Below are 23,604 nucleotides of genomic sequence, written 5' to 3' on the forward strand. Positions count from 1 at the left end.
TTGATGTCATGATCTTATGCTCAAGTCATTTCATTCCCTTGGAAACCCAACACTTTTCATGATACAGCACTGAATTTTACATTTTCTCAGGTACATGCAATGCTATTTCAAAATTATGAATTGCTTAGATAGTGTTTCACTGACTTCTTACCTTGTCATATTTGTGTGTGTGTGTAAGAGAGAGAGAGAGACAGAGAGACAGAGACACAGACACAGAGATAGATACAGACAGAGAGACAGAGAGGCTGAGAGACAGAGACAAAGATCGACTCAGGAACTTTTAAATGAAAGAAACATGTTATACTAGTGACTAAATCCCCCAGCCTACTTATATTTTCCATTTCAACTATCTCAGAAACAACCATTTTATATGCTATCAGTTCTTTGTACCTGGTTTGTACATTTCATAACTTACTATAATCTGTTATTGACATTTATAATGTTAGCAAACTTTTATTATAAAATGTATCACTTAAATAACCAATCAATTAATTCAGTGATTCAATTTTATCTCTAATTTTATTTTTGCTTTACTTTACTCATAATCCTGATTGTTTTAGAGTAAATTACGACAATCTGTCTATGAAGAACAAATCGAGGAACACAGACTTTCAAAGCTGAGCATTAATGAAACAAAATGAAAGAACCAATACCACATTCAAATGAACATTATACACATGAAATTTCTTCAAGTCAAGAATGTCTCAAAGTGACAAGATTTCATATCTTATAGTATGCTCCAACATCATTTCTGCAAAGTGATAATCGTTTCATATCCCTTCATCTGCATATGATCAGTGTTTGCTTTCATTTTCCCTTAGCTTTTTAGCATCACTTTGGTTTAGGTTTTACTGGTTTAAAATTGACTGCAGTTACATTTAAATTAAAATGTAGTTTGCATAAAATCTTCTCTTATTCCTGTATTTGTCTAAGATAATAATGCCAATTTATCGATAGTAATATAAGAAGTATTAACTTACTTTCATTATACATAAATAACTTTTGCAGTTCATGAGTTCTATATTTGAGAAGAGCGAAGCTAGATGTGGTTATAAAGCCCTATCATTAGCACCCTAATCTTTTGTGAATTTCATAATGCAGCCACTGCCCAGAATTATCGAGAACTGCTTCAGTACCTAGTGCTTATAGACTCATAGCCTTAAGAATTTTCTGTACTGTTTTAAGAGTGAAAATATATAGGGTCTTCATTAGAAAATGGATTTTGTTTTGATAATTAATTATTCAGATATTTCCAAGATAATTTAAATTAACCCCTTTAGAAACAATGGAGTAAGGAGCATGGTAAGAAGCTTCAGCAAATGGTGGTGAACGTGGATATTTTCACATCAAGGCTGAATCATGATGGAGAGAGGTTGTTTTCAACTCTCAGCATGTGCTCTTCTGTTAGCTTCATCTACAAAATAACAAGCTTGTATTTTCTTTCAATGAAATCAACTTTGGCATGAAAATATGAGTTCTGTTTTATTTTCCGCAGACTGAAAAGAAAGCATTTTCCATAATAGGGAGACATTTAAACAGTAATTGTCATTCTATAAGTGGCTATAGAGACAACTATTTGGCACTGCTAAACTTTTTTTGTGTGTGAAGAACTGAAATATCCATACCCATAGAGGACTGTTCATATCTGTGTTTCAATATGGAATTGTGATGTGTCAGTGATGCATGACTTTTTGTGTCTCACTTTACTACAAAAAGATTTCATTACAGAACAGAACATATGGGATAAAGTGCCATAAAGTGAATAACATGCATTGCAGGAATCATACAGAAGAGATAAAATTTGTATTTAAAACTGAGAAATGGAATACATTACAAATTTTTTTAAATCATAAAAGAAGTTGATAAATATTTTTGCAGGATCATGTTAGTGAATAATCAGGCACTCTGGTAAACACTATATATAATTTTATATGTTTCAAACTCTGCAAGTTAACCAGTATCTCAGAATACTCCTAGGATTGTTTATTTAAACCTTGGAATTTAAGGATGGGGCGTCATTTAAACATGTTCAGTTCCTCATATTCTCTTTACAGTACATCAGATACCTTGCAAGATTACTATCTGGTAGCTATAGGCACTGCAAATATCTGCAAAGTGGCAACTAATGGGCCCCTCAGCTACAGGGAACCCACTCCCGTTACGCTCACCACACAGCACCTTAGAAAAGTCATCATTACTTGGTCTTTATATAACTTTTCTTAAGAAGCCCCACTCATGTATTTTTCTGATTTGACCTGACTCAGAGTTCACACAGCAGGAGAAGCTCCTTGACAGAATAATTGTTGAAAATTCTGAGACAATTGATTAACAATTCATAGGACTGAGTTAGTAAAGTCGGAAAGAATTCCAAGAAGTTAACCAAAAATCTGAAGTTAATCCTTGGAGAATTAACTGTCCTTAGAAGCCTCTTAAAAGCTCTGACACATTCTTGAAGATCTCTAAGTGAAAGCAAATATTCACTGTTATGTAAATATTCAAAAGACCATATGCTCGCATTTGGGAATGTGCACAGAGAGCTACCTTCTTTCAAAATTTTTCCTCTACCCAGTAGAAAGTGATGGATGAGGCAGGGTTAGGAACTGTGATCATGTTCAACATGCACTGTTACATAGACCTCTGGAGCAAAGCTCAGTAGCTCTAGCAAATAATTAAATAAAATCTCTGTCAATCTGTGAATGTGAATATGGCCCAATATCCACATAAAATAATAAAGTTTCAATAGACAAATATTAATAAGTAGCATGCATCTTTCCAACATAGCTAAATCTAAAGTTCGTATAGCATTATACTAGTAGATATAAAATATTCTATACTGTAGATGTTAAAAACGCTCAACAAATTAAAAAAAGAAAAACAAATCTACTTCCCTACACTAGATCAGTTACTGTCTTTGCTTAAAATAACATTTCTGTGGAAATGAAATGTACTTTAAGTAAATATCATTTACTCAGCATTTACTTCCTTTTTAAAAGGGGGGATACAAAATTAATAATCACATGGCCCACTGGACCAACTAATCAGGACTTGTATGATCTCAAAGAGACTGAAACAGCATGCACAAAGCTTCATGTACCAGATCCTCTGTGTATACGTTGTGGTTTTTAGGTTGGCATTTTTGGGAGACTCCTAACAGTGTGAGTAGGTATTTCTCTGACTCTTTTGCTTGCTTTTGAGACTCTCTTTCTCCTATTGTGTTGTCTTGTGCAGCATCAATGTAAGGACACTTGCCTTGTCTTATTGTATCTTGTTTTGTCCTATTTGGCTGTGGTCTCTTGAAAGCCTACTCTTTTCTGAAGAGGAAAATAAGGGGGAGTAGATCTGGGGGAGGTGAGAGAGCAGGAAGCCAGGAATTTTAGAGGGAGGGGAACTGTAATCAGAATTTATTGTATGAGACAAGAATTAAAATTCTTAATTAAAATATAAAACAGAAGGATGAGGAACATATTCAGTGTCAGTGAAAAATCAGGAAAATAAAACCAGCTTTTTAAAAATCAGCTAGCTATATTGACAACTCTTTGTTATAATGTCTTTGATATAAGCCATATGATCATAATTAAGTAAAGGAATCAAACTAGTTAGTAATATAAAACATCCCACACATAATTTTCTAAATAGATTATTGGCTGTCTAACAAATATTTAAGAAATACATATACTTTTTAAATTTTTGAAATGTCTTTCTAAAAGTAAAGAAAAAGAAAATGTTCAGAAACTGATCCTGACACAAACATTATACAAAAGTTCTAATCAAACAAAGATGTCAAAGAGGTGACTATTCAACAAAGTTAAAGAAAATTCAATATACCAAATTTAATACAGATAATTAATTATCAATAAATAATATTTTTCTCAGAAATGCAAGGTTGGCTTAACAGCCAATATCAATGTTGTAGAACTTACTGATACAAGAAAGAGAAGAAAGAGAACACTTGAATAGACAGAATGTGATAGAATTTAATATTCTTCAATAACAAAAATAATTTAGCAAAATAGCAACAAAAGCACCTTAATGTGATAAGTGACTTTTTGCTAGGTCCAGCATGGCCTTGGTTGGGACAGAATGACATGGTTCCTCCCCTGAAACATGGCCAGCAGGAGTAGGCCTCCACAAGTGTTGATGGCTGCTGAGGGCATAAGGCTTGTTTGTATAAAAATGTATATATTTTAGATTCTTCCTTCAAGGAATGTCCTCCCTGTTAATGTTAATGACTCCAAGATAATCAGAGACAGCATGAATCTAGGAGGGAAATGTGTGGCTAATGTCTTAGCAAAATAGTAAATCTGGGACCTTAAGGCTGTGGAAAAAAACTCTAAAAACATGAGGTCCAAAACATATTTCTCAACTATGCAAAATATAAAAATGCATATGAATTATGAGGGGCTTCCTTAATCTAAAGGAGCAAAAGCAGCTGTGCTGTGAGCCAATTTTTCAGAAAGATACTAAGGAAAGAATTAAAGAAATTTAAGGAGTGGTGATCACAGGAGATCCTACCCAGTGTCCATATTTTTTGTTTGTTTGTTTGTTTGTTTGTTTATGCCTACAAGGGCAGGCAGACTCCTGAGTTCAGGGTCAGCCTGCAACAAAGATTAAAGGTGTCATAGAAACAGTCATTTCAGGACGTGGTCTCACCTGGCTAGCTTATCATTTGTGCTTAATAGAAGCAATAGAGGCAGGCAAATCTCTGAATTCTTTCCTTTACCTTAAAAGAAAATGTGTGTTTGCTGTCTCCTAATAAAAGGGCTTGGGTCACAGGATGCTGATTCATAGAATAGTCAAAAGGGAACCTGGAGTAAATGACTAGATTAATATGTAAAATAAGACTGGGCTTATGATCTGCAAGAGATGAGCTATCCGGAGAATATTTTAGAATAGCGGGGGAGAACTGCTTGGAGAACTGACACTAGCAGAACTTATAGAGAAAGCTGTCTGGAGATCTTCAGAGAGAACAGAACATAGAAAAACCATCTGGAAAACAGTCTCAAGACCACCATCGAGAACATAGACCACCATTTTAGAACTGTGACTTGATTTTTGAACTGTTTGTGTTCACCACTCCCAGACACCCCTTGTCTCAGGACCCCTCTACAAGCCAAGGCTGGTCCTTGGCAATTTCTTTTAAAACCACAGCAACTACTCTAGAAAATGGCAAAAACCTGGACAACTTCTTCCTAACATCAAAATCAAAACAAGGATATCTGCTTACGCGCCACTCCACCATTATCAAAGTTTCTATCCACATCAAATCGAAAATTAGTGTCAATTACCTTACCTAGGATGATATTTTGTAGTATGCACTCACTTATAAATGTGTATTGACCATAAAGTACAAGATAACCATGCTATATTCAAGACCCCCCCCAAAGAAGCCAAATAACAAGGAGAGCACAAGGGAGGATGGGTGAACCTTTCTCAGAAGGGAAAACAAAATAGTTATCAGAGGTTGACAGGAGAGGACTGGGCAGAAGAGGGGATCAGGACAGTGGGGAATCTTATGTACTACATGGACAACAGTGGAGAAGAGAGATGGGCTGTGGCATAGAGGCACTCTCTAGGAGGTGCCAAAGACCTAAAATGAGGGACTAAGGGGCTGACTCTAGCTGACTCTATCAGGGGATATGGATCCTGCAATAGCCACTTCTTGTAGCCAGGCAGTACTCCCTGTGGAAGGATAAGGACAGCAACCCACCCACAAAGCCTTAGACTCAAAATGTGTCCTGCCTACAAGATGTGTAGAAACAAAGATAGAGCAGAGACTGAGGGAATCGCCAACCAATGGCTGTCCCAAATTGAGACCCATCCCATGAGCAAGAACCAATCCTCAAAACATTTATGATACTCTGTTATGCGTGGAGACAGGACTCGAGTGTAACTGTTCTCTAAGAGGCTCCACCAAACAGCCAATGGAAAGAGATGAAAAGACCCAATAAGAATATAGAATGCCAAAACATGAAAATAATCTTTATTTTGGGGTGACATGTTCCTACTATTAAAAAAAATGAAAAAACAAAAAATATATATTTTTGAGTTAGTAATTAGAATTAATAAAAATAGAATTAATGCTTCTAGATTGAAGCATACTTAAAATTTATAATCATGCCATGGACAATAAAAATAAGAAATACAGTTATAATTTTAATATAATAATTTTAAAGAGTATAAACACTGAGGGTTACTTTTTAAATTCATTACAAGAATTATCCAGTTAATTAAATAGTAAAACAAAAATATTTATTGTAAAATAAATAAGTTCTACATAACTGAGAAGATAGTACCTGCTCATGATGCAGCATGGTTTACAGAGCAGTAATTCCTTTACCAAAAACTCAGATAGTTTGAGAAATTGATAAGTGGATCAAAACGCAAAATGTATCGAATATCCTAAACAATATAAAAATATGAAATAAATTTCAAATATGTACCCTACCTCCTTAGTGAACCATTCTCAGAAGTACTAAAAACAACCTGGCGATGTTGTTCTGGGTAGAGGTGAGTGGGTAAAATCATTGAAACAGAATGTTAAGTCCAAAAGAAAGTGAAGACTACTTACTCGCTTTCATGCTTAGTTATTTACCAACAACATAGAGACCAGCAAATAGGGTTAAAATAATATTTTCATTAAAAGTGATGAAAAAGTATTGGATAGGTAAAATGTTTAAAACTTGATCCTTTATATTACATAGAAAAAGACAAATTTAAACAAAAAAAAAGGGCTACATTTAATTGTTTTTCTGTTTGATTTATGTGTTGAGTTTAGTGCTCTCTTGGGTACTCCACCAAGCAAGAACTTTTGTCACAGTTTCCCAAGTGTCAGGGCTAGAGATAGGTATATCTATACATACCCATGATGTATAATGCATAGCAGCAGGCAGGCAATCATGGTGCTATAGCAGTAACTGAAAGCTTAACATGTTGAAACTACAACCATTAATACCATAACATAAAGGAAAATGAGAGAACTAATGGCAAATGGGTCAGCAATGGCACATCTAAGACCACACCTCCTAATCCTTCCCGAGTAGTTCTACCAACTAGGGAACAATCATTAAAAAATATGAGACTAGAGATGCTATCTTTTTAAAGTCACAATGAATATTTTGTATACAGATATTTATTCAGCTTTCTAGCATCAAATGAATATAAAATAGAAACCATTATGACAATTTCATTCATTTTACACCAAATAATTTCAAATATGTAGCAAAAGCAAGTTTTCAACTAATGAAGTAAAAGTTTTACTTAAAGTATTTCAAAGTTTCTAAGATATTTGTGAGAGAAACATGTAATGATACAGTACTAAACAAAAATATTGTCAGAAATAAGTTGACATTGAAAATATATATTTGTATTTGATTAGTTCTGATCAAAATACACCTTCAAGGTATTTAAAGATGTCATGTAATGGCGAAAGATCAACTCAGTGGGAATCTTCATTTCTCTTCTGTTTTCTTTGGAGTGTTGGACATTGAATACAGCTCTTCGCACATGCTAGGCAAGCACTCTGCCACTAACGAATGTCTACAGCAGTAATGAAATTCTTTCAGTAAACAGAAATATGTATTCAAATTTAAATAATAATTAAAATACCTCATCTGCAAGGCAAACAGAACCTCATTTAGACTAGAAAGACTGTTTTCATTCTATTCTTCACTATACATTTTATAAACAGACCATCAGAATCTTAAAATCAAATTTATTTCGCCATTACTTACTACTCATTCCTCAGCTATAATTATGGCAAGACAAAGCAGATGTAGTTGTGTTTCTATATGTATTAATATGTTCGATACAAAAATATTAAAGACAAAGTACATACATTTTGCTTGTCTTTATCATCATATTATATTAAATAGTTGAAGAATTTCACTACTGGATCTAAAAGAAGGACTTTTATAATCAAATGGTCTTTACAACCAGCTCACCCCCAAAACTGCCCAACTTCCTTGAGCACTCAGCAATAAGACAACTTCTTTTTTCTCCCTGCCCTACTACTACTCTTGACTACTCTGAAAGTACTTCTCCATTGGTGTATTCAGGGACATTTTTATTCATTATTCAGAGCCAGCTTAAATGTTATTTTCCAGAAACCTCCTTAACCTTTTTCAGTCAAGAAAAAAATAAAACATTCTCTCTGTGTGCCAGTAATAGCTTATTACACCATTAGAAATCCTGCTGCATTGAGCTGTCTTGTATATGTTCCTAATTAAACTGAGTAACAAAAAAAAAAGAATAGCTCTGTATTTAGTTTCCTTAGAACCTAGCCTGAGGTCTAGCTCATATATATGTTAATGAATATTTGTTGAATTAATTAAGGATAAACAAAGTCAAACTAGCAGACCTCTACCTGTATTTTATATTTTGTCTGCTTTGAGGGCTGTATAAACTGGGTCTATTCAGAGAATTACTAAGAGGAAAAACATGACAATAGGAGAAATAAAACCTGCAAAAATATAGTCTATTTACACATGCATGTACATGTATGCATGCACCATTCACCCATCAACTTCCCACATTCTACTTTCTTTGGCCTATGAATATTAATGACATGTGTTTGTATGTGTGTGTGTGTGTGTGTGTGTGTGAGAGAGAGAGAGAGAGAGAGAGAGAGAGAGAGAGAGAGAGAGATTATGTCAAACAATAATGACTCTGTTTTTAGTTAATCAGAATTTAGCTTAGATGGTGGCGAAAGCATTATTTTCACAAAAGAATACAAAAACATCAATTTTTTTGATAACTTTAACCCAGAAAAAAATCCTGCATAAATAAAAGGCCAAACTATGTCATAAAATAACAATCTCAAGATATGACACCAGTTTAGTTGAGTATATACAACTCATAGTTTTCTACATTTCTTACTTTGAAAGAAATTTTCAGAGATACTTTTGGTATATAAAATGTCTTTTTACTTTAAGGAGGTATTACAATGTATTAATAAAATATTCAAATCCATGATGAGTTATCCAGATATAGTTGGAATTATCCAAACACAGAACTGCCTCCAATACCAATTATATTTATCCCAAATATGTCTCAAAATTAAACGATTAATCAGCTTTAGAATTTAATTTGCTTACCATGACTTGGAATTGAAGAGTACTGTAAGAGTGAAAACTAAGTTCACAGTAATTCTGAAGACAAATTGGATTTCAAAATCTGTGAGCAGCTCAAGTTTGAGATTGCATGTGAAAGACTTTCTGAAGGTTTCTCAAGAAAATACCTTTTTAATAAATCAAGTTGAACTTAGCTTTTCACACCTAGACAGACAAAAATCAAAAGGCTTCATTTTTAATTAAAAGGGTTCTGAATCTCTATACCATTATTCATTTTTATCATACCAGGTGGTCTGATACTTAACATTCAGGCCAGAAAATGTAATCATGGAAAGTCTTGAGAATCAGAAGGTACTACTTCTAAAATCAAAAATATCATTTCTTTTAAAAGGGAAAATGTTTATATTTTGGAAAAGTAGATGATACACATTGAATAGGGAACTCTCTTGGCTGAGTGCCATTCAACATAATATATAGTCACCATCTGTATGTTTCAGCTATTGAGACTAAAATAGTAAACAATTTAGCAAAAGAATATTGATTGTATAAGAGCTACTATTAAACATGTGAAAACAAACAATATACAAAGATGCTTCTTTTTTTAAACAGGAAAAAGTGGGGACATTAGAAATAAAAGAATAATGTCTGTCTACGAAAGTTGATATTTTTTATTTCTTTATTATATATAAATACATTTATCTTGTCTTTCATTTCTTTACATCCTGACTGAAGTTTTCATATCTACCTCATTTCTACCCTGTCCCGCACCAACCTTCACTTTACCCCCACATCACCCACTTCTCTTCTGTTTCTCTTCAGAAAATCTCCCATGGATATCAACCAAGTGTGGTATATCAAGTTGCAGTACGACTAGGCATCTCTCTTTGTATCGAGGCTGAACAAGAAAGCCTACCCAGTAGAAGGAAAGAGTCACAAAGTCAGGCAACAGAGTCAGAAACAGCTCCTGTTCCAACTGTTAGAAATCTCACATGGAGACTAAACTATACAACAGTAGCAATATGCAGAGGTCTCAGCTTGAGACCCATGCCATGACGGGGAGCCTACCTCTGATTGCGCCAGGAGGGCAAGAAACCAGAGGCTGGATAGCCTGGATACCTACAATAGAAAATGATTACTAATGACATTCTACTATACCCGTAGGCTGATGCCCAGTCCAATTATCAGAGAGGCTTCACCCAGCAACTGATGGAAACAGATGCAGAGAGAGACACACAGACAAACATTAGGCAGAGCTTAAGGAATACAGCAGAAGAGGAGAATACGGATTATAAGAGCCAGAGGAGTAAAAAACACCATAAGAAAATCCACAAAATCAACCAAACTAGGCTTATAGGTACTCATAGAGACTGAACTGCCAATCAGAAAACTTGCATAAGACTAACATAGATAATATTTTAAAGCACACAAGACAGAGTATAAGCAAATATGAAGGTCCTGAGGGGGAGATGTGTGTAACGCATTGTGAAGCATAAGAACAACAGTAAAGCAAGGTCAGGTATAATAATGTAATTTTAATAAAGAAATGAACGAATGCATGTTTAATACCACTATGAACAAATAAGATATGTCATTTCATTTAAATTACTAACATAAGGTGCCTAAAGACATAGAGTAGATAAACACATGATAGATAGATGATAGGTAGATGATAGATAGATAGATAGATAGATAGATAGATAGATAGATAGGGAATAGATTGATACATCATAGTTATAGTGTTAGTGTATATTCACAATAAATATGGTACATATAATCAGAAATCATGTTCTTAGCCAAAACACTACACAGTAATTTAATGAACAAAAGTTACAGCAATAAATGTGCCTTGCAAAAAAATTAATAAATAAAAAGGCTGCATATATACAAATGATTTGATTCAGTAAAAGAGAAAAGCAAAAATAATTCAAACCCAAATTTACTAAAAGAAAATAGGTAATAATGAATAGACAAGAAGCAAACAAAACATAGATGACCAAAAACAATACAAAAGATAAAGGAAGTACAGAATTAGATTTTAGCATAGAAAATTGTGAAGGTGCAACGTTAAATAAAAACCCCTGGCTCTTGAGTACTATAGAGAGGGTGCCCAATGTGACATATGTAGTTCTTTTGCCTTCTGTCTGTCCTTAACAAAAGCCCTTATTCTATATTGACTCAGCAGAGCATAAGAGGAAGTATACAAAAGAATGAAGTTGTTGGTTTTTTCCCAGAGCTTTATAAGGAAAGAGTTTTATAAGGGAAGAAGTTATTTTACTAACCACTACTGATTTAGAATAGCTGTAAAAACTGAAAACATATTTCTTTATGAATGTTCACATGTTGCTTTCAACATTTATAGTGGGTATTTGTTTTCTAGGTTGCTTTCAATTGGCTGCCTCCAGGGAATGACTACAACACTCTCTCTCTCTCTCTCTCTCTCTCTCTCTCTCTCTCTCTCTCTCTCTCTCTCTCTCACACACACACACACACACACACACACACACCTATACACTCACATTCACATACATTATTCTAGGTAAGGGGCATGGAAATATATATATATATATATATATATATATATATATATATATATATGTACAAAGCACAGGAAAACTGGTTGCATTGTTTTCTTAAAGACTGGTCAAATTTGAACAGGCTAAGTACACAGCAGAAAAATTAGATGCATAGTTTTACATGCTCTTAAAGCATTATTAACTGGGTTACAAGGTTGGCAAGTGTTAAGAAGAGCTATTTCCAGAAAAAAAGTTATTACCACAGAAGTTGAAACTTTATTTACTCTAAAAACAAGAGCAAAGATTTAAATATAAACATAAAATCAGATACATAAAGAAAATATTGTGACCAATATTACATAGTAGAACAATACATTGGAAAATGCGAAGCTATAGAAAATGCAAGTTTCAGAAACAAATCCTTAACACCAAAAACCTCAGAGCGAAAATGAGAAACAAGATTGAATCAGTAACAAAATCGCTTTTTAATATAAGCAATCTCAGGGTTAACGAATGAACTGTAAGATTTTACAAACATTTAAATTTCTAAGACCATTTTTTTTTCAATTAATTCTCAAAATTCTAAAGGTAACGGATTCTGTAGTTTGACACTGGAAACAGGCAGAAACATAACAACAATAACAAAAATAAACTAGACCAATATCCTTCAGGAAAATAAACATAAAATGCTCAACAAACAAAATAGGTCATATGATAATCATGTGCAGATTACTCTAAGGATATAAGAACGCCTTAACAAATATTAATAGATGGAGGTAGTACATAACAATAATGTTATAAAGGACAAAATTGGCATAATAGAATGAATACAAAAAATCTAACCACACAATAAAGAATTGCAGGGAAAAAGGCACAATAATTCTTAAACAGCTGGGTGATGGTGTCACACCCTTTAATCCCAATACTCCAGAGGCAAAGAGATGAGGATCTGTAAGTTCAAAGTCAGCCTGATCTATATAGACCAACTACCAGGACAGTTAGGGATGCAGGGAGAATGGCTGTTTTAAAAAACGTAAGTAAAAATGTCTTAAAAGTTACAGAATGCAGCTTTTGAGACTGCTCAATGGGTAAAGGTGTTCTGCTAAGACTGATGGCCTGAGCTGAAATCCCAAGACTAACATTGCAGAGGGAGAAACAATTAAGAGTTGACATTTGACTTCTCCCCAACTACAAGTAAATAATAAATGTAATTTACAAGGAAAAAGGCCATAGAATGAAATCCCCTAAAGGGAACAAAAAAGGGAGACATTTAAGAACCTGCAGAAGATACCTTGATAAAGTGAGTGATTTTGCATACTTTTATTACCAGTTAAAATATTTCAAATAGCCGGGCAGTGGTGGCACACGCCTTTAATCCCAGCACTTGGGAGGCAGAGGCAGGCGGATTTCTGAGTTCGAGGCCAGCCTGGTCTACAGAGTGAGTTCCAGGACAGCCAGGGCTACACAGAGAAACCCTGTCTCAAAAAAACAAAACAAAACAAAACAAACAAACAAACAAACAAAACCATTCAAATTAGGAAAAAGTGATATCCCATGACTGGCACAGGTAGCACAGGCTTTAGAAGTTAGGAAGTGGGGGATCTGAATAAGTAAAGACTAAGGACTATGTGCCTAATCAATCTTCATGGCAAAGATATTTTACTTGTAAAAAATCCAGGCTAAAATAAGTACAATCTCATGTAGAAATGCTCTCAGATTTAGTTTGTTAGTCAGCTTCTCACTGATGCAAAACAGGTGCAACATAAACAATGTGAGAAAATATAAACAGAAGTTTCCTTTTGTGTCAAGACTGTAGACGATTCATGTTTCATAATGAACAAGCCCTATTGATTTTTATTAATTTTGAATTACTTTTATTTTACAAAGTTTCACTTTGTACCTCAAACTGCATAGCCTAGGCTAGCCCATGACTTCCCCCTATCTAAAATGACAGCCATCTGCTGACATGCCCTGCTCTGTAGCTTTCAGACTTTTGGTAGAGTAGAAGCACCATGTTATAAGTGAGCTTCTCATGCTATAACAGCCAGAATTAGGGATGGAGAAAAGGATAAGAACAAAAGACATCCTCCTAGAACATGTCATCAGTAACCTACTCCCTACACTAAAGCCTATCTTCTAGTTTCTATCAATTCAAAATATAAGGGAAACCAATTAGGAACCATTGGAGAATTAATCCACCGGTGAGTTTAGAACTCACAAGTCCAATAACCTCTCCATAGTCCCACCAGCTGGAGACCAAGTCTTCAACCTGCTAACTTTTGGAGAGACCCTTCTACAAACCATCACACAGCAGAAACTTTCTGGTACATCCACAATGGCTTAGCAAAGTTAGAGCTCACATTATGGGCTGAAAATTTAATTAAGGTCAAGATAAGTGCTATTCAGTGTGTGGGTGTACATGTGCATAAGAAATAATAATTTGACATTAGTCTTCAAATGCAAGTCAATGATGGCCTCTTGAAGTGTTTTTGTGTAGAAGCTAAGTTCAGGAAAATATATAATATGGGGGGGACGGCAATGGGCCATTAATAAAAGATTTCATCCTAATACTCAAAGCATAAATTGTGATTCATTTAAAACACAAAATAATATTCATTTAAGTTTTCAGTGAATAATAAGTACAGGATGTTAGTAAATATGTGGGTGAATTGTGACATTCTGACTTGTTTACAAACAAGAATGTTGGAATTTAAATATCTTAGGTCTAAACAGTTAACTAGTAAAATCTAGCAGAATTGGACAATAAGAGGCATTAAAAAATTTAGACATGTTTTTAATAGCAGCAAGTCTTTGCCTATAGCCTACTACTGTATACAGGATAGATAGCACAATTTACCTGTTTCAGTATCAACCCCATTAATGTTGTCTTTGAAAAACCAAGATATTTGCATCATTGCATGAAAAGTTTTCTATTTTTCACTATTGGAAAGTGGTAGAGTAGGTCCAGTCTAACTCAAAGGTCACACTCTTTATTTAGGGTAAGACTGACAAACAGAAAATCTAAATCAACATATTTACAAAAACCCACGTGGATGCTGAATGTGGCAAATCAAGAATTAAATGGTAGGTTTAGAAAATTAGTGGTATTACACCAAGGAAGTGGGCCTGGTGTACAATTTACAAGGAAATAACACGGGGCAGCAATTAAGGGGAAGGAAGTTGTTTGGCACATTTAGGATCAGCTGGATGAGGCTAGCAGATGGTGGTGGGAGAAATAAGCATGGAGAGAAGCAAGCTCAGGAAACAATAAAGCTCTGGGGTCAAAGCTAAAACCTACTCAGACCTTGATCTGCCCTAACGTTGCTTCAAAACTTTGCACAGTGATCTGGATAATATGATTTAAGGAAGATTTCATATTGTTTTAAGCTTAACTTTGATATGCTATCTTTTAAATAACAATGCCTTAAACTTACCACATTATCATACAGAATGTTAAAGTCATATTTTAGCAACCTATTCTCTTCAGTAATCTTTAATTTTCATTCTTATTCCATTGTCATATTTTAACCTATTTTAAAATGAAATATGTTATTCTGCTTATATAAGTAGATATAAATAGCACAGGGTTCTTATATGAATCATGCTAATTCTTTTTAAAAAATTAAAAATCATCCAAAATCACACAGTAGACATACTAATCATAGTATAACTGTTTCAAGTAGTTTCTAGTCACACTTTTGAACACTTTAATTTTTAATTTCATTTATTTATCTTGGCTTTTGCTTGCTTATGGTATGTTTGTCTTATGAGACACATTAAATACTTCAACTCTTGGTAAAAATAGAATCTTTTGAGGCACTACAGAAATTGTATGTTATAGTCTGTTTCTCTGAGAATCCTTTATTCAAGATGTATAAGGAAATTGAGGGAAATGGGAGGGGAATCATGTATGCATTGTTCTGGTATGTAAATGATTACAATGATCCATGATAATTAGAAATTCAATTAAAGGGTCAATTTACCACATAATCACAATTAATAAGTGAGTTGTAGAAGACACACCATGGCGAGTGAATAATTTATTTCTATACAAGTTGTCTACTGTGCTTTCCATGCGACATGTTAATGAAATAGTCCATATTAAAGATGCCTTAGGATAGGAGAGATGGTTCAATGATTAAGAGTAATTACCATGCATGGATGAGAATAAGAGTTCAAATCCGATCATCCAGGAATTGTTTACACTCCTGTATCCTCAGGATTGCATCATTCTAAGTACTTCTCTTCATACACACTCTTGGAGCTCATCAAAGAGGTGCCTCTTTGCAGCAGAGATCATTATAAAAAGCTACAATAAGTCAGATGAGAGAACATAACGTGGAGTGTCCACCCCAACTGATACATCAACAACACAGCTCCAACATCTTAGGCTCAGTGAACATCACAGAGAATGGTCAAGAAGATTACAAGAGCCAGAAGACAAGAACAGGATGTTATTGCAAGATAGTGTCTTCTATACATGACTGAGAAGTTGAACCCAGAAAATCTCAACAAAATATGAATGCTAGAAACAAAACTCCAAAAATGATATTACCATTTGCCATGCCAAAATTGATGAGGAATTCTCACAATGCTTGACCCCTAGAAAAAGACATATAGGAAATTGACTACTGGAAGAAGGAGAATCAGTTTTATTGGGGAATAACACTATTCATAAATTACCCAAGTCCAACAGGTCAGTCATATATACATATGAGTAACACTGCATGATTCAGCAGGTTGCATTTGTGTGTGTGTGTGTGTGTGTGTGTGTGTGTGTGTGTGTGTGTGTGTGTGTGTATAAAACAATTATAAGTAAAGAATAAGAGAGCATGAATTTCAGGAGTGAGCTGATCTAGAGGGAGGAGAGGGAAAAATGTAAATAAAATTATAAAAGAAAATAATTGTAATTTTTTTAGTTTATCTCTAGTCCACTGAAATTCTTTGAATCCATTTTATTCTTTACGTGCATGAATCCAGTTGTCATGAGCTTACCTGTAGTAACGTAATCTTGGGTAATATATGGGAATATGTAAGGATCCACATTATTTGATTTTATTGCTCTTCTGGCAGAGTCTCTATTCCCTTGGGGTCTCCCAATCCTTCCCCCAACTGTTACAAAAGATTCCCCAAGCTCAGTCTAACTTTTGGCTGTGAGTCTCTGCATCTGTTTTAGTCATCTGCTTGATGAAGTCTCTCAGAGGACAGTTATGCTTGGCTCCTCTCTGCAAGCATAACAGAGTATCATTAGTAGTGTTGAGGATTGGTTCTTGCCCATGAGCTGGATCTTGAGTTGGGAGAGTTGTTGTCCTAGTACTTCTGTGGGCAGGAAAAAATTGAGGTCAAAAGTTTTGTGAGTGTGTTAGTGTCCTTATCCCTCCACTGGAGGTCCTTCTTGGCTATAAGATGTGTCCACTTCAGCCTCCATAACCCAAGCAGCTAGGAGTCTCAGCAAGAGTCATTCTCATAGACTTTCTGGAACCTCACTCATCCCCTGTTCTCTGGCACATTCTAGAGATGCCCTCCCACCACCCACCACAATTCACCCCATCATCAATTTCTGTTCACTTTCCAAGCCCTCTCTCCCCAGCTCCTCCTGCTCCATTCTTCATTGTCTTTTCCAGTCAATTCCCTTGCTTCATCTACATCCAAAAACGATTTCATGTCCCTTTCTGAATGAGTTGTAAGCATCCTCCTTTGAGCCTTTATTATTTAGCTTCTTTCAATCTGTGGAGTGCATCATGGGTATCCTGTACTTTACAGCTAATATCCACTTATACATGAGTACATACCATATATGTTCTTTTGGGTCTGGGTTAGCTCACACAGGATATTTTCTAGTTACATCCATTTGCCTGTAATTTACATGATTTCCTTATTTTTAATAGCTAGTAGAATTCCATTGTGTAAATGAACCACATTTTCTTTATCCATATTTTAGTAGAGAGACATGTGGGTTGTTTCCAGTTTGGGGCTATTATGAATGAAGCTTCTATGGACATAGTTGAGCAAGTGACTTTGTGGTATGGTGGAGCATTATTTGGGTGTATGCCTGGGAGGGGTAAAGCTGGCTGTTGAGGTGGAAATACTTCCAGTTTTCTGTGAAACTATCAAATTGATATCCAGAGAGCCAACTTGATTTCCAGAACAAGTCTGTACTCCCTCCAGCAATGGAAGAGTTTTCCCAGTGCTTCATGTCTTTCCTAAATTGTGCTGTTGCTTGAGGTTTTGATCTTAGCCATTTTGATGGGTGTATGGTTGAGTCTCAGAGTCATTTTGATTTGCACATCCCAGGTGACTAAGGATACTGAGTATCTCTTTAAGTGCTTCTGGGCCATTCAAGATTCCTATGTTGAGAATTCTCTGTTTAGTACTGTCACCCATTTTTAATTGGGTAATTTGGTTTGTTGATATATAACTTCTTGAGTTCTTTTTATATTTTGGATATTAGTCCTCTATCAGATGTAGGTTTAGTAAAGGTCTTTACCCAATTTGAGGACTGCCACATTGTCCTATTGACAGTGTCTGCCTTAAAGAAATTCTTCAGTTTCATGAGGTCCCATTTTATAGTTGATCTTAGTGCCTGAGCTATTGTTCTATTCAGGAAGTTTTCTCCTGTGCCAATGAATTCAAAGCTATTCCCCACATTCTCTTCTATTAGATTCACTGTATCCATTTTTAAGTTGAGGTCTTTGATCCACTTGGACTTGAGTTTTGTGCAGGGTGATATATATGGATCTATTTATATTATTTTACCTGTAGGCATCCAGTTATACCAGCACCATTTGTTGAAGATGCTTTCTTTTTTCCCTTGTATGGTTTTGGCATTTTTGTCAAAAATCAAGTTTCCAAATGTTTGTATGTGTATGTTTATTTCAAGGTGTTTAATTTGACTGTATTGATCAACCTTTCTCTTTCTATACCAATACCATGAAATTGTTATTACTATTCCTCTGCAGTAGAGCATGAGAAGAGGGATGATGATACCTCCAGAAGATTTTTTATTGTACAGTATTGTTTAAGCTATCCTGGTATTTTTATTTTTCCATAAGAATTTGAGAATTATTCTCTCAAGGTCAGTAAAGAATTGTGTTGTAATTTTGGTGAGAATTGTATTGAATCTATAGATTGCTTTTGGTAAGATGGCCATTTTTCCTATGTTAATCTAAGCAATCCAGAAGCATGAGAGATCTCTCGATCTTAGGAAATATTTTTTTATTTTTTTTCTTAAGAGAGTTAAAGTTCTTGTCATACAAATCTTTCACTTGCTTGATTAAAGTTATATTATTTGGGCCAATTGTGAATGATATTGTTTCCCTGACTTCTTGTTTATCCCACTTATCATTTGTATAAAGAAAAATTTTTATTTTCAGTTAATTTTTTATCCAGCCACTTTGCTGAAGGTGTACATCAGCTGTAGGAGTTCTCTGGTAGAATTTTGGGGTCACTTATGTATATAGTATCTGCAAATGGTAATACTTTGACATATTTTCCAATTTGTAACCTCTTGATTTCCTTTAGTTGTCTTATTACTTTGATAGAATTTCAAGTACTGTTTTGAAGAGATACAGAAAGAGTACACATTCTTGTCTTGTCCCTGATTTTCATGAAATTGCTTTCAGTTTCTCTCCATTTAATTTAATGTTGGCTTGCTGTATATTGTGTTTATTGTTTTTGGTTATGTGTTTCATATCCCTGATCTCTCCAGGAATTTTAACATGAAGGGAAGTTAGATTTTGTCAAAGTTTATATATATAAACTGATATGGTCATGTGGGTTTTTTCCTTTTATTTTGTTTATATGGTATATTATATTGATAGATTTTTGTGTATTGAACTAACCATGTGCCCCTAGGATGAAGTCTTACTTGATCATAGTAGATGATTTTTTTTATGTATTCTTGGATTAGATTTGTGAGTAATTTATTGATTACTTTTGCATCAATTTCATGGAAGAAATTGCATTGTTGAGTCTCTGTGTAATTTAGAGGTCAGGGTGACCTTCTAGAATGAGTTTGGCAATGCTCCCTCTCTTTCTATTTTGTGGGCTAGTTGAGGAGTATTAGTATTAGCTTTATCTTTAAAGTCTAGTTGAATTCTGTGCTAAAACCGTCTGTCCCTGGGCTCCTTTTGGTTGGGGGACTTTAGTGAATACTAACATTTCCCTAGGAATATAGGACTGTTTACACTGCTTACTCATCTTGATTTAACTTTGGCAAGTAGGATCTCTCAAGAAAACTTTCTGTTTCATATTGATTTTCCAATTTTGTGAAGTACGGGCTTTGGATGTAAGGCCTAATGATTCTTTGGATTTCACCAGGGTCTGACGTTATGTCTCACTTTTGATTTCTGATTTTGTTAATTTGGATATTGTCTCTCTGCCTTTTAGTTAGTATGGCTAGAGTTTGTCAATCTTGTTGGTTTTCTCAAAGAACTAACTCTTGGTTTTGAATTGTCTTCTTTGTTTCTAATTGGTTGATTTCAGCCCCGAGTTTGATTATTTTCTGCCATCTACTCCTTTTGGGTATGTTTGATTTGTTGTTGTTGTTGTTGTTATTGTTGTTGTTGTTCTAGAGCTTTCAGATGTGCTGTGGAGTTGCTAGTATGAGATCTTTCCAGTTTCTTTATGAAGGCACTGAATGCTATGCACTTTTCTCTAAGCACTGCTTCCACTGTATCCCATAAGTTTAAGTATGTTGTGCTTTAATTTTCATTGAATTCTAAAAAGTCTTTCATTTCTTTTTTATATCTGTTTTGACCCAGTGGTCATTGAGTAGAGAGGTATTCAGTTTCCTTGCATTTGTAGGCTTTCTAATTCTATTGTTGTTGGACACCGGCTTTAATCCACAGTGATCTGCTAAGACACAAGGAGTTATACCAATCTTCTTGTATCTTGAAGCTTGCTTTGGAACTGACTGTATGGTCAGTTTTGGAGAAAGTTTCCATAAGTTGCTGAGAAAAAGATAAATTCTTTTGTGTTTGGGTAAAATGTCGTAAAAATATCTGGTGGGTCCATTAGTTTCATAACCATTTGGTTAGTTTCATTATTTCTCTATTTAGTTTCTGCCTCAACGACCTGTCCATTGGTAAGAGTTGGGTAATGAAGTCTCCCAATATTAATTTGTGGGGTTTTATATGTGATTTAAAATTTACCATTTTTTTTAACAAGCAGTGGGTGCCCTTGCATTTCCAGATATACATTCAGAATTGCCATGTCCTCTTGGTGGAATTTTTTTTTTTTTTTTTTTTTTTTGATGAGTAGGAAGTATCCCTCCCTATCTCATATGATTACTTTTTTTTTTTTAATATATATTAGAGTGGCTACTCCAGATTGCTCCTTGGGTCCATTTGCTTGGAAAACTTTTCTTCTAGCCCTTTAGTCTGAGATATCTTTCTTGTATACAGTAGACTAATGGATACTTTTTTTTGCATTCATTCTGTTTTATTGGACAATTGATTCCATTTACTGTGAGATATTAATGACTAACTATTGTTGATTCCTGTTATTTTTATGTTGTTTGTCATTGAGTATGTTTGTTTATGTGTGCATGTATGTATGTATTTCCCTTCTTTTGGATTGGTGGTATGACATTATTTATTTCTAGTGTTTTTCCTGGGTGCAGTTAATCTCTTTTAGTTGGACTTTCCCTTCTAGTATCCTCTGTAGTGCTGGATTAGCGGGAAGGTGTTGTTTAAATTTGGTTTTGTCATAAAATATATTGTTTTCTCCATCTACAGTAACTGAAATTTTTGATGGGTATAGAAGTCTGAATTAACATCTGTGATTTCTTAGGGTCTTTAAGACATCTATCTGACCAAGTCCTTCTGGTTTTTAGAGTCTCTGCTGAGAAGTCAGATATAACTTTGATAGGTCTGTCTTTATATATTGTTTGGCCTTTTTCCCTTGAAGCTTTTAATATTGTTTCTCTATTTTATAGATTTACTGTTATGATTATTATGTGGGGGAAGGATTTTTTCTAGACCTATCTATTTGGTGTTCTGTAAGCTTCTTGTATGTTTATAGGCATCTCTTTCTTTAGATTAAGGAAATTTTCTTCTATGATTTTGTAGAATATATTTTCTGAGCCTTTAAGTTGTGAATTTTCTCCTCCTTTTATTTCTTTTATTCTTAGGTTTGGTCTTTTCATAGTATCCCAAATTTTCTGGATGTTTTGTATCATGAACTTTTTAGATTTTACAATATTTTTATCTAATAAATAAATTTATTCTACCATATCTCCTATGCCTAAGATTATCTTTCCATCTCTTGTATCCAATTAGTGATGCTTTCTTTCCTAAGCTTTTTATCTCCAGGACTGACACAGTGTTTTCTTTATTACTTTACTTCCTTTTTCAGTTCTTAGACAGTCTTATTCATTTCCTTTATCTGTTTATTTTTCTGTTTTTCTTTAAGGGATTTATTTCACTTCTGCTCTAGTGGTCTCTATCATCTTTATGAGGTTGGATTTATGATCATCTTATTGCTTTGGCTGTGTTAGAATACCCAAGGCTTTCTAGAGCAGGATAGCTCTACTCTGGTGGTGCCAAATTGCCCTGTCCCTCGTTGATTGTGTTCTTAATTCATCTTTTAGCTATCTGGTTGTCCCTAGTGTTGGCTGATAGTTCTAAATACCAGCAGGACTTCTCAAGAAGGCAAGAAGATCTGTGGGCCAGACAATGAAGGTCAGGGGGCAGACCACAGTTCAACTTTGCTGGCTGTGATCCAGGTAGACCTGATTGGTAAAGAATTGGTGAGTGTTCCAAGCTGGTTATACCTGGGGATTCCACAAAAAAGCAGGATGTTCTTGGGGTCCACAAAGCTCCTAGGAATGGCAGGGTGATCTCAGAGCCTAGCAATAGAGGTCAGAAGACTGAGAGCAATGTGCCTCTGCTGGTTGTCCTCTCAGCAGACTGGACTGGCCAGGAAAAATGGTTTCAGAATCAATTCAAATAAATAAATAAGGCAACATTCCATAATGTAATTATGAAAATCATATAAAATATTTTTCATATGCTTGTGATAAATTATATTTTTTGGACTTCCCAATGTCAATTAATTAATATTAAACTTATATTCCCTGATTTTTCTATAATAACATAATTAAACAATTTTATGTAAACTATTCCTGATTCTAAAAATATTAAATTAATATTGGATATTATTTTGATTATTTATGTTTTTATCTTTGATCTTCAGAAAGTATGAAAACCTATAAAATTTGAAATTTTCCAGTTTTGAGTTGTTCTCAATTATTTCTATGTACATATTACAAAAAGAAATTATTCATTAATATCTATTTGTAAATATTACAACAAAGAGATGTTTTATTAAATAAGAACTGTGAAGTTTTTCATATAAGCCAAGAAATATAAATTTCCACATTATCATATCATGTGAAAATCATTGAATTAAATATAATGTACATATCATCAACTATTATGATTCTAAGAACATGTTTTCAGAGGGGTTGAGGTTTTTTTGTTTGTTTGTTTTAATGAACTTGAAGGAATTTTTTTTTTTTTTTTTTGGTTTTTTTGAGACAGGGTTTTTCTCTGTGTAGCCCTGGCTGTCCTGGAACTCACTCTGTAGACCAGGCTGGCCTCGAACTCAAAAATCCACCTGCCTCTGCCTCCCAAGTGCTGGGATTAAAGGCATGCGCCACCACTGCCCGGCTTGAAGGACATTTATAAATAGTTGAAAATAAAATGAAGTTAATATATGCCTGTGAGAATGTGCTAAGTCCTACTCCATATCCCAGTCCATCATTTTTAGTTTGTGTTTGTTTTGATTTTTGTTTTATTTTCAAATCACAGTAATAATTTTTTACTTCCCAACTCAGAATATCTGGGTTGAGAATGAGATACAGCAGTGCTTAAGTGGGTATAGACATATGGTAATGGTATCTATCACAGGCCAAAAGGCTGTCCTTGAGAACCTAGCTGCTACTTCCCACAAGAATCATGATGTTTAGAGGATTGTATGACTTCTACATGACCACATCAAAAAGTGTGAGGAGATGATTT

This window comes from Arvicanthis niloticus, chromosome 15 (assembly GCF_011762505.2).
Source record: "Arvicanthis niloticus isolate mArvNil1 chromosome 15, mArvNil1.pat.X, whole genome shotgun sequence".
In the NCBI taxonomy this organism is placed as follows: domain Eukaryota; kingdom Metazoa; phylum Chordata; class Mammalia; order Rodentia; family Muridae; genus Arvicanthis; species Arvicanthis niloticus.